Genomic DNA, 10,130 nt, shown 5'->3' on the forward strand with positions numbered 1-10,130 from the left:
GGCTAGGATGTCAAACGAACTATCAAGTGATCTCAGCAGCGTCTTGACGATTTCATGTTTGGTGATCTCAGTGGCGCCGAGGGCTTGAAGCTCATTTGTGACGTCAGTGAGCCGGTCAAATGTGTGCTGGACATTCTCATTGTCATTTCGCTTGAAGTGGTTGAAGAGGTTGCGAAGAACACTAATTCTCTGATCTCTCTGGGTTGAGATGCCTTCATTGACCTTGGAGAGCCAGTCCCAGACCAGCTTGGATGTCTTCAAGGCACTCATACGGCCATACTATCCTTTTGTCAGATGACCACAGATGATATTTTTGGCAGTAGAGTCCAGTTGAGTGAACTTCTTGACATCAGCAGCAGTGACACCTTCTCCAGCCTTGGGAACGCCGTTCTCGACGACATACCATAGGTCGACGTCAATGGCTTCAAGATGCATGCGCATCTTATTCTTCCAGTAGGGATATTCAGTTCCATCGAAGACGGGGCATGCAGCGGAGACTTTGATTATCCCTGCAGTCGACATAGCTAAAACTCCAGGTGGTTAAACCGAATCACACAGAACAAGGGAGCACCTTGCTCTGATACCAATTGAAAGTGCGTTATATCGACTAGAGGGGGGTGAATAGGCGATTTTTATGAAAGTCTTCAAAACGTGGGAGTTATGAAGACAAACAGCAAAGATTTTGCCTATTACTATGCAGCGGAAGTTAGATTACACTAGGCAAGCCATGGTCAAGTATTCAATAGAGTGAAAGCACAATGACAAACAGCTGCAGTGTAATAAGGATCAGGTAGGAAGAAGTTATGAAGCCAAAAAGATCATACATTCACGTTGTGAAGACAAAAGATAGAGCAAGCATGCAATGGCTTCACAATGAGTAACAGTAAGAAAAAGGAAGTGAAAATGAAACCGGTGACTCGTTGAAGACAATGATGTGTTGACCAGTTCCAGTTGCTGTGACAACTCTACGTCTGGTTGGAGCGGCTAGGTATTTAAACCTTAGGACACACAGTCCCGGACACCAAGTCCTGAACACGCAGCTCAGGACACCAAGTCCTCACCGTATTCTCCTTGAGCTAAGGTCACATAGTCCTCGCCCAATCACTCTGGTAAGTCTTCAAGGTAGACTCCCAAACCTTCACAGACTTCGTTCACTGGCAATCCACAATGTCTCTTGGATGCTCTGAACGCGACGCCTAACCGTCTGGAGGATTCACAGTCCTCAAGTGTAATAAGTCTTCAGATCACACAGACAAGAAGACTTAAGTGATGCCCAATGTTCTCTGGCTCTGGGTGGTTAGGGCTTTTCTCCTCGCTAGGAATTTTCTCTCAAAGGCTTAGAGGTGGGTTGCTCTCAAACGACAAAAGCCGTGTACTGAAATCTGAGCAGCCAACCGTTTATGGTTGTAGGCGGTGGGCTATTTATAGCCACTTGGCAACCCGACCTGATTTGTCCGAAATGACCCTAGGTCACTAAGGAACTAACACGTGTCTCAACGGTCAGATTTCAAACTCTCATGGCAACTTTACTTGGGCTACAAGCAAAGCTGACTTGTCCGGCTCTGGACAAGATTCGCTCTCATTGTCTTCACTCGAAGACATAGGTTTTTGGTTTAGGCATCACTTCAGTCATTCTGACTGGTTCTCCTGGACCCCACTTAACAGTACGGTGGTTCCTATGACTCAACACAAAAGAAAAAGAACTACGAAAGATCTAAGTCTTCGAGCTCCATAGGCTTCATAACGTGTCTTCTTTTGTCATAGTCTTCAATGTGAATATCTTCATATACCACCTTTGTCTTCAATGTCTTCATACATTTTTAGGGGTCATCTCTGGTAGTAAAACCGAATCAATGAGGGACTTCTACCTGTGTTATCCTGCAATTCTACAAACACATTAGTCCCTCAACTAGGTTTGTCGTCAATACTCCAAAACCAACTAGGGGTGGCACTAGATGCACTTTCACCAAGCCCTAAACTCTCTCAGGAGGGATGATCTAGAGTCCGTTCGGGGCTCGGGAGAGGGGAATCCGTCACCATCGTCAGCATCAACCATCCTACATCACCAATTTCATGATGCTCACCGCCGTGCGTGAGTAATTCCATCATAGGCTTGCTGGACGGTGATGGGTTGGATGAGATTTATCATGTAATCGAGTTAGTTTTGTTAGGGTTTGATCCCTAGTATCCACTATGTTCTGAGATTGATGTTGCTATGACTTTGTTATGCTTAATGCTTGTCACTAGGGCCCGAGTTCCATGATTTCAGATCTGAACCTATTATGTTTTCATCAATATATGAGAGTTCTTGATCCTATCTTGCTAGTCTATAGTCACCTACTATGTGTTATGATCTGGCAACCCTGAAGTGACAATAATCGGGACCACTCCCGGTGATGACCGTAGTTTGAGTAGTTCATGTATTCACTATGTGTTAATGCTTTGGTCCGGTACTCTATTAAAAGGAGGCCTTAACATCCCTTAGTTTTCGCTAGGCCCCCTCTGCCACGGGAGGGTAGGACAAAAGATGTCATGCAAGTTCTTTTCCATAAGCACGTATGACTATATTCAGAATACATGCCTACATTACATTGATGAATTGGAGCTAGTTCTGTGTCACCATAGGTTATGACTATTACATGATCGATCGCATCCGGCATAATTCTCTATCACCGATCCATTGCCTACGAGCTTTCCATATATTGTTCTTCGCTTATTTACTTTTCCGTTGCTATTGTTATCATCACTATAAAACACCAAAAATATTACTTTTGCTACCGTTACCGCTACTATCATATTACTTTGCTACTAAACACTTTGCTGTAGATATTAAGTTTCCAGGTGTGGTTGAATTGACAACTCAGCTGCTACTACTTGAGAATATTCTTTGGCTCCACTTGTTTCGAATCAATAAATTTGGGTTGAATAATGTACCCTCGAAAACTGTTGCGATCCCCTATACTTGTGGGTTATCAAGACTATTTTCCGGCGCCGTTGCCGGGGAGCATAGCTATATTCTTTGAGTCACTTGGGAATTATATCTTCTTATCATTAGGAAGAACTTGAAAGATCCAAGAACCAAGATTTATCCCTCGACTACGAGGGGAGGTAAGGAACTGCCATCTAGCTCTGAACTTGATTCACCTTCTGTTTTGAGTAAGCTTGCGACACCTAAACCTGCTTCTGCTATTAATTCTGATATGTCGCATGTTATTGATGATGCCACTTCTGCTATGCATGATACATATGATGAAACTACTTCTATGCTTGGTACTACTGTGCCACTTGGTGAATTTCTTGATGAACAACTTGCTAGGGCTAGAGAGAATGAAATTATTGAAACTGATAATATTGATGAAAGTGATGATGAAGATTCTCCCCCTAGATATGAATTACCTGTTGTGCCTGAGGGCTATGTTATGGATGAAGAAACTGCTAGAGACTTTCTTGCTTGCAATGATAGGAGTGATCTTAAGAAATTACTAGCTAAGCTGAAACAAAAAACTCTGAATGCTAGAATGAAATATGATCCTGGTTATGCTACTTCACCTATCTTTGTTACTGATAAGGATTATGATTTCTCAGTTGATCCTGAGATAATTAATGTAGTTGAATCTGATCCTTTCTATGGCTATGAATCTGAAACTGTTGTTGCATATCTTACTAAATTAACAGATATAGCCACATTGTTCACTAATGATGAGAAAACTCGTTGTTATTATATCCATAAATTATTTCCGTTCTCATTAAATAGTGATGCTAAGACATGGTTTAATTCTCTTGATCCTGGTTGTGTGCGTAGTCCCCAAGATATGATTTATTACTTCTCTGCTAAATATTTCCACGCTCATAAGAAACAAGCTGCTTTAAGGGAAATATATAATTTTGTGCAAATTGAAGAAGAGAGTCTCTCACAAGCTTGGAGGAGGCTTCTCCAATTACTTAATGCTTTGCCTGATCATCCTCTTAAGAAAAATGAAATACTTGATATCTTTTATAATGGACTAAACGATGCTTCCAGAGACCACCTGGATAGTTGTGTTGGTGTATTTTTAGGGAAAGAACACCAGATGAAGCTGAAATTTTTATTGAATAATATGTTGACCAATGAAAATAATTGGACACTTCCTGATCCAATCCCTGATCCAATTCATGAACCAACTCCTAAGCCAACTCCGAAGAAAAGGGGTATTCTATTTCTTAGTCCTGAAGATATGCAAGAGGCAAAGAAGTCTATGAAAGAAAAAGGTTTTAAAGATGAAGATGTTAAGAATTTACCTCCTATTGAAGAAATACATGGTCTTAATTTGCCGCCTGTTGAAGAAGTACATGGTCTTGATAACCCGACACAGGTAGTAAAGGTAAATTCTCTCTATATATATGATGAAGCTGAAATCCCTCCTACTAAGTTTGCTAGCCAATGTTTAGATGACTTTGATAACTTTATGGTTAAGCAAGAAAATTTTAATGCTTATGTTGGTAGACAATTGAAACATAATGCTTATATGATTGAACACTTGAGTTATTATATGGCTAATGTTAAAGGTGAACTAAAACTTATTAGTAAACATGCTTCTATGGTTACCACTCAAGTAGAACAAGTACTTAAAGCTCAGAATGATTTGCTCAACGAATTAAATAGTAAGAAAAATGATAATTCTATTAGAGTTATGACTAGAGGTGGTAAAATGACTCAGGAACCTTTGTATCCCGAGGGCCATCCTGAGAGAATTGAGAAAGATTTTCAGAGAACTAATATTAATGCACCTAGTCCTTATAAAAGGAAGAAAAAGAAAAATGATAGGACTTTGCATGCTTCTAGTGAACCTGTTGATGACACACCTGAGTTGCATGCTTCTAGTGAACCTGTTGATGACACACCTGAGAATCCCAATGATATTTCTATTTCTGATGCTGAAACACAATCTGGTAATGAACATGAACCTAGTAATAATGTTAATGATGATGTTCATGTTGATGCTCAACCTAGTAATGACAATGAAGTAGAGATTGAACCTGTTGTTGATCTTGATAACCCACAATCAAAGAATCAACGTTATGATAAGAGACTTTGTTGCTAGGAAGCACGGTAAAGAAAGAGAACCATGGGTTCAGAAACCCATGCCTTTTCCTCCTAAACCATCCAAGAAAAAGGATGATGAGGATTTTGAGCGCTTTGCTGAAATGATTAGACCTATCTTCTTGCGCATGCGTTTGACTGATATGCTTAAAATGAATCCATATGCTAAGTATATGAAAGAAATTGTTACAAATAAAAGAAAGATACCGGAAGCTGAAATTTCCACCATGGTTGCTAATTATACTTTTAAGGGTGGAATACCAAAAAAACTTGGAGATCCAGGAGTACCAACTATACCATGCTCCATTAAAAGAAACTATGTTAAAACTGCTTTATGTGATCTTGGAGCCGATGCTAGTGTTATGCCTCTCTCTTTATATCATAGACTTGATTTGAATAAGTTGACACCTACTGAAATATCTTTGCAAATGCCTGGTAAATCAACTGCTATACCTGTCGGTATTTGTGAGGATGTGCTTGTTGTGGTTGCAAACATTACTATTTTAACAGACTTTGTTATTCTTGATATTCCCGAGGACGATAGTATGTCTATTATTCTTGGAAGACCCTTTTTGAATACTGCAGGGGCTGTTATTGATTGCACCAAAGGCAATGTCACTTTTCATGTTAATGGTAATGACCATACGGTACACTTTCCTAGGAAACAACCTCAAGTCCACAGTATCAATTCTATTAGAAAAATTCCAACTATTACTATTGGAGGTTTTGAATTTCATCTTCCTACTAAAGAATAAATATGATATTCTTATTGTTGGGGACATGCATATCCCCGTTGAGGAACCTAGTGTTATTCAAAAATCTCCGATTCCATGTTATTCGGAATGAATTTGTTAACAAGACATGATCAACCTTGTTAGTGGATTCCTTTCGATGAGCATGAGATGGATGAATTTAGAAAACACAACTCTCTGTACCCTCTTTTTACTTTCTGTTATTTGTATTAAACAAAGCAAAAATAGTATTTTTCTGTCTGTTTTCTAAATTATCCATGCAATAAAAAAAATACCCCAAAAATAAAAGTTCTCCAAATGCCCTGAAAATTAAATATGATTTTTTTAGAATATTTGAGAATATTTGGCACTGAGAACACAGCAGGGGGAGCAAGCACCTGGCCATGAGGGTCCAGGGCGCGCCCACCCCCCCTGGGTGCGCCCCCTGCCTCGTGGGCCCACGGTGGCTCCCCTCCACTTATTCCAGCTACCACACACTCCTTCTTCCTCCCACAAAAATCACCAACCAGCTCAAACCCGAGTCCAAGCTCATTTTGCTGCCATTTTCGATCTCCTTGCTCAAAGCTCCATTCAAGAAACTGCTTTGGGGATTGTTCCTTGGTTGTGACTCCTCCAATGGTCCAATTAGTTTTTGTTCTAGTGCTTTATTCATTGCAAATTTTTGCTGCTTAGGTGACCCTGTTCTTGAGCTTGCATGTCAAATTTATATGGTCAAAAGTAGTTTTGATGCATGATATTGTCTCTAGGCACTTGTAGGAGTAGTTGCTATCAATTTTGTTGAGTTTGGTTCACTTTTATTTTGAAGTTACTAAAAATTTCAGAAATTCTTCAGAGGAAGAAATATGTTTAGGAAAATGTACCAAGGTGGTCCTTCAAGGAAGCAAGGACTCAGGCTCGCAATACGCGATGCCGATGATGAACCCCCGAGGGAAGCTTAGTTGCGGGCTTGTGAATGGCCGTTAGAGGACTTTATGGATCGAGCAGGAATCAAGGAAGAATTTAACGCGTATGTGCGTAATGCCGATCTTGAGAGCTTCGAGGTAGATAAGTGCCGCCAATACCACTATCTCACTGATTCCTTTGTGAGGACGTTTGAATTTTCATCATCACGTCCTATTTCATCTTTATGAAAATTCTTATACTATGTACTTGGAGGATTTTAATACTGCTTGCAAACTTCCACAATGGGCAGCACTAGTGAGCCTCGCAAATCTGAGATTAGAGATTTTCTTGCTAGTATAACTGTGGGGGAATCTGGAGATATAACACAAGCTACCATAGGGAGCATTCATTTTCCTGCTATACATTATTTTGCTCTCTTCATAGGTAGATGCATTAATGGTAAAGATGAAGCATGTCACATGTGTGTGCCTGATCTTAGCATTCTCAGAAGCGCTGTTTTAGGAGATAAACAATACAACTTGGGGGCTATCGTTGCACGTAGGTTGCATAATTATCGTATTCATGGAGATTTCTTTGGTGGAATTTATGCAACCCGTCTAGCTAATTTTCTTGATATACCCATACGTGGGTATGATATTGAGTTGCCTCCTGTTTATTTAGATTATGAGGCCATGGTTCATCATCAGTTTGTTGAGAGGAACGATCAGTTCCTCCAGTACCGACTAATCTTTGACAGACGACACTATCACGTCGCTCTCCCTGCTCCTGTTTTCTTTGACTCTAAGGCAAAAGGGAGATATATTATAACCAGGGAGGAGGCGGACGAGTATAAGAGTAGGGCGGAGACGGCCCGTCTCCAAGCGGCAGCTCATGAGCCAATAGCTGCTGCATCTCAGTACGACCCCAACTATTACTTTGGATATCCGCCAGGCCAGCCGTGGCCATAGACCAACTTAGGCCAAAAGCCAAAGCTTGGGGGAGTATGTATTTCTCACTGACATTACATTCATGTTCACACACTCATGCTAGCTGTCGGTGCTCACACGTTTTCACTGTAATATCCATGCTAGTTTATTTTCCTTTTTATGCTTTCTTCTTGTGTGTTTAATAAACCTTAAGAAAAACAAAAAAATTAGTTGTAGCTTTTAGTTAGTTTACTTTTCATGCTGTAGTAGTAATAATTAAAAAGAAAACCCAAAAAGATTTCTCGTTCTTCTTTTGTTTGTTGGGAGCTTTCCCGTGTAAATAGTTTTATTTCTTTCTTGTTCTTTGGGGGTTGAGAGGAGAAGACCATAATGAAAATGTTAAAGTGGCTCTCATATGCATTATTGTTGATCTAACAAAGAGCCCATATTGCCTTGTCTTCTCTCTTGAATTAAATGCTTGCAAATTCCAGCTTAGTCCGATACACGTGCACTATTATTATTTTCCACACTATTCGGTCGTGCAAGTGAAAGGCAATAATGATGATTATATGATGAACTTACTGAGATGAGAAAAGCTGGTATGAACTCGACCTCTCTTGTTTTTGTAAATATGATTAGTTCATCGTTCCTGATTCAGCCTATTATGAATAAACATATTTTCAATGACAATTAGAGATTATAGTTGCTTATGCTATGCTTAATTAGCTAGGAGCTTATAATGGTTTACCTTGAGTGCCTACATGCTATTAAAATGGTTGTGACGTGGTATGATAGGGTGGTATCCTCTTTTGAACGATTCGAGTGGCTTGACGTGGCACATGTTCAGGCATGTAGTTGAAAAAAAATCATCATAGCCTCTACCATATTTATGTTCATGGTGCATTATATCCTACTCATGCTTGCATTCGGTGTTGATTAATTTTAATGAATGTTCATGACTGTTGTCGCTCTCTAGCTGGTCGCTTCCTAGTCTTTTGCTAGCCTTCACTTGTACTAAATGGGAATACTGCTTGTGCATCCAATTCCGTAAACCCCAAAGTAGTTCAATATGAGTCCACCATACCTACCTATATACGGTATTTACCTGCCGTTCCAAGTAAATTTGTATGTGCCAAACTCCAAACCTTCAAATAAACATTCTGTTTTTTATGCTCGAATAGCTCATGTATCAACTAGGGCTATCCGTATCTTCCATGTTAGGTGGGTTATTCTCAAGAGGAGTGGACTCCGCTCCTCACTCACGACAAAATGGCTGGTCACCGGGATGCCCAGTCCCATGCTTTATGCAAATCAATTCAAAATAATTGCAAACAAAACTCGCACGGGACTATTTTTAGTTGGAGGCACTCGTTGTTTCGAGCAAGCCATGGATTGATGCTTGTTGGTGGAGGGGGGGGGGTATAAACTTTACCATTCTGTTTGGAAACCGCCTATAATGTGTGTAGCATGGAAGATATCGCCATCTCTCGGTTGTTATGTTGACAATGAAAGTATACCGCTCAAAATATTATTCATATCTATTTCAAAACCGAGCTCTGGCACCTCTACAAATCCCTGCTTCCCTCTGCGAAGGGCTTATCTATTTACTTTTATGTTGAGTCATCACCCTCTTATTAAAAAGCACCACTTTCATTTGCATTCATTACTGTTAGTTTACACTAAGCATGACTTGACTGGACCTCTTTTACCATGAATTACAATGTCTACTCAGTCCTTGATCTTTAAAGGTGCTTTGCATTTATGTTTTGCGGTCTCAGAAAGGGCTAGCAAGATACCATCTTGTTATATCATATATGATTGTTTTGAGAAAGTGTTGTCAACCGAGATTTATTATTATTGCTTGCTAGTTGATTATGTCATTGATATGAGTAAACATGAGACCTAAATGTTATTGTGAATATGGTTAGTTCATAATCTTTGCTGAAAACTTGAATGCTGGCTTTACGTATTTACAACAACAAGAGCAAACAGAGTTTGTAAAAGTTTTTCTTTATCACTTTCAGTTTATCAACCGAATTGCTTGAGGACACGCAAAGGTTTAAGCTTGGGGGATTTGATACATCCCCGTTGTATCTACTTTTCCAAACACTTTTGCCCTTGTTTTGGACACTAACTTGCATGATTTGAATGGAACTAACCCGGACTAACGCTGTTTACAGCAGAATTGCCATGGTGTTATTTTTGTGCAGAAATAGAAGTTCTTGAAATGACCTGAAAATCAATAGAGAATTATTTTGGAATATATAAAAAAATACAGGAAGGAAGAGCCACGTCTGGGGGGCCTCCACCTATCCACGAGGGTGGGGCGCGCCCTACCCCCTAGGCACACCCCCTGCCTCGTGGGCCCCCTAACGCTCCACCGACCTCAACCTTGACTCCATATATTCACTTTCAGGGAGAAAAAAACCAGAGAGGAGGATTCATCGCATTTTACGATACGGAGCCGCCGCCAAGACCTAAACTCTCTCA

The sequence above is a fragment of the Triticum urartu genome, chromosome 2 (assembly GCF_003073215.2).
Source record: "Triticum urartu cultivar G1812 chromosome 2, Tu2.1, whole genome shotgun sequence".
NCBI classification, from domain to species: domain Eukaryota; kingdom Viridiplantae; phylum Streptophyta; class Magnoliopsida; order Poales; family Poaceae; genus Triticum; species Triticum urartu.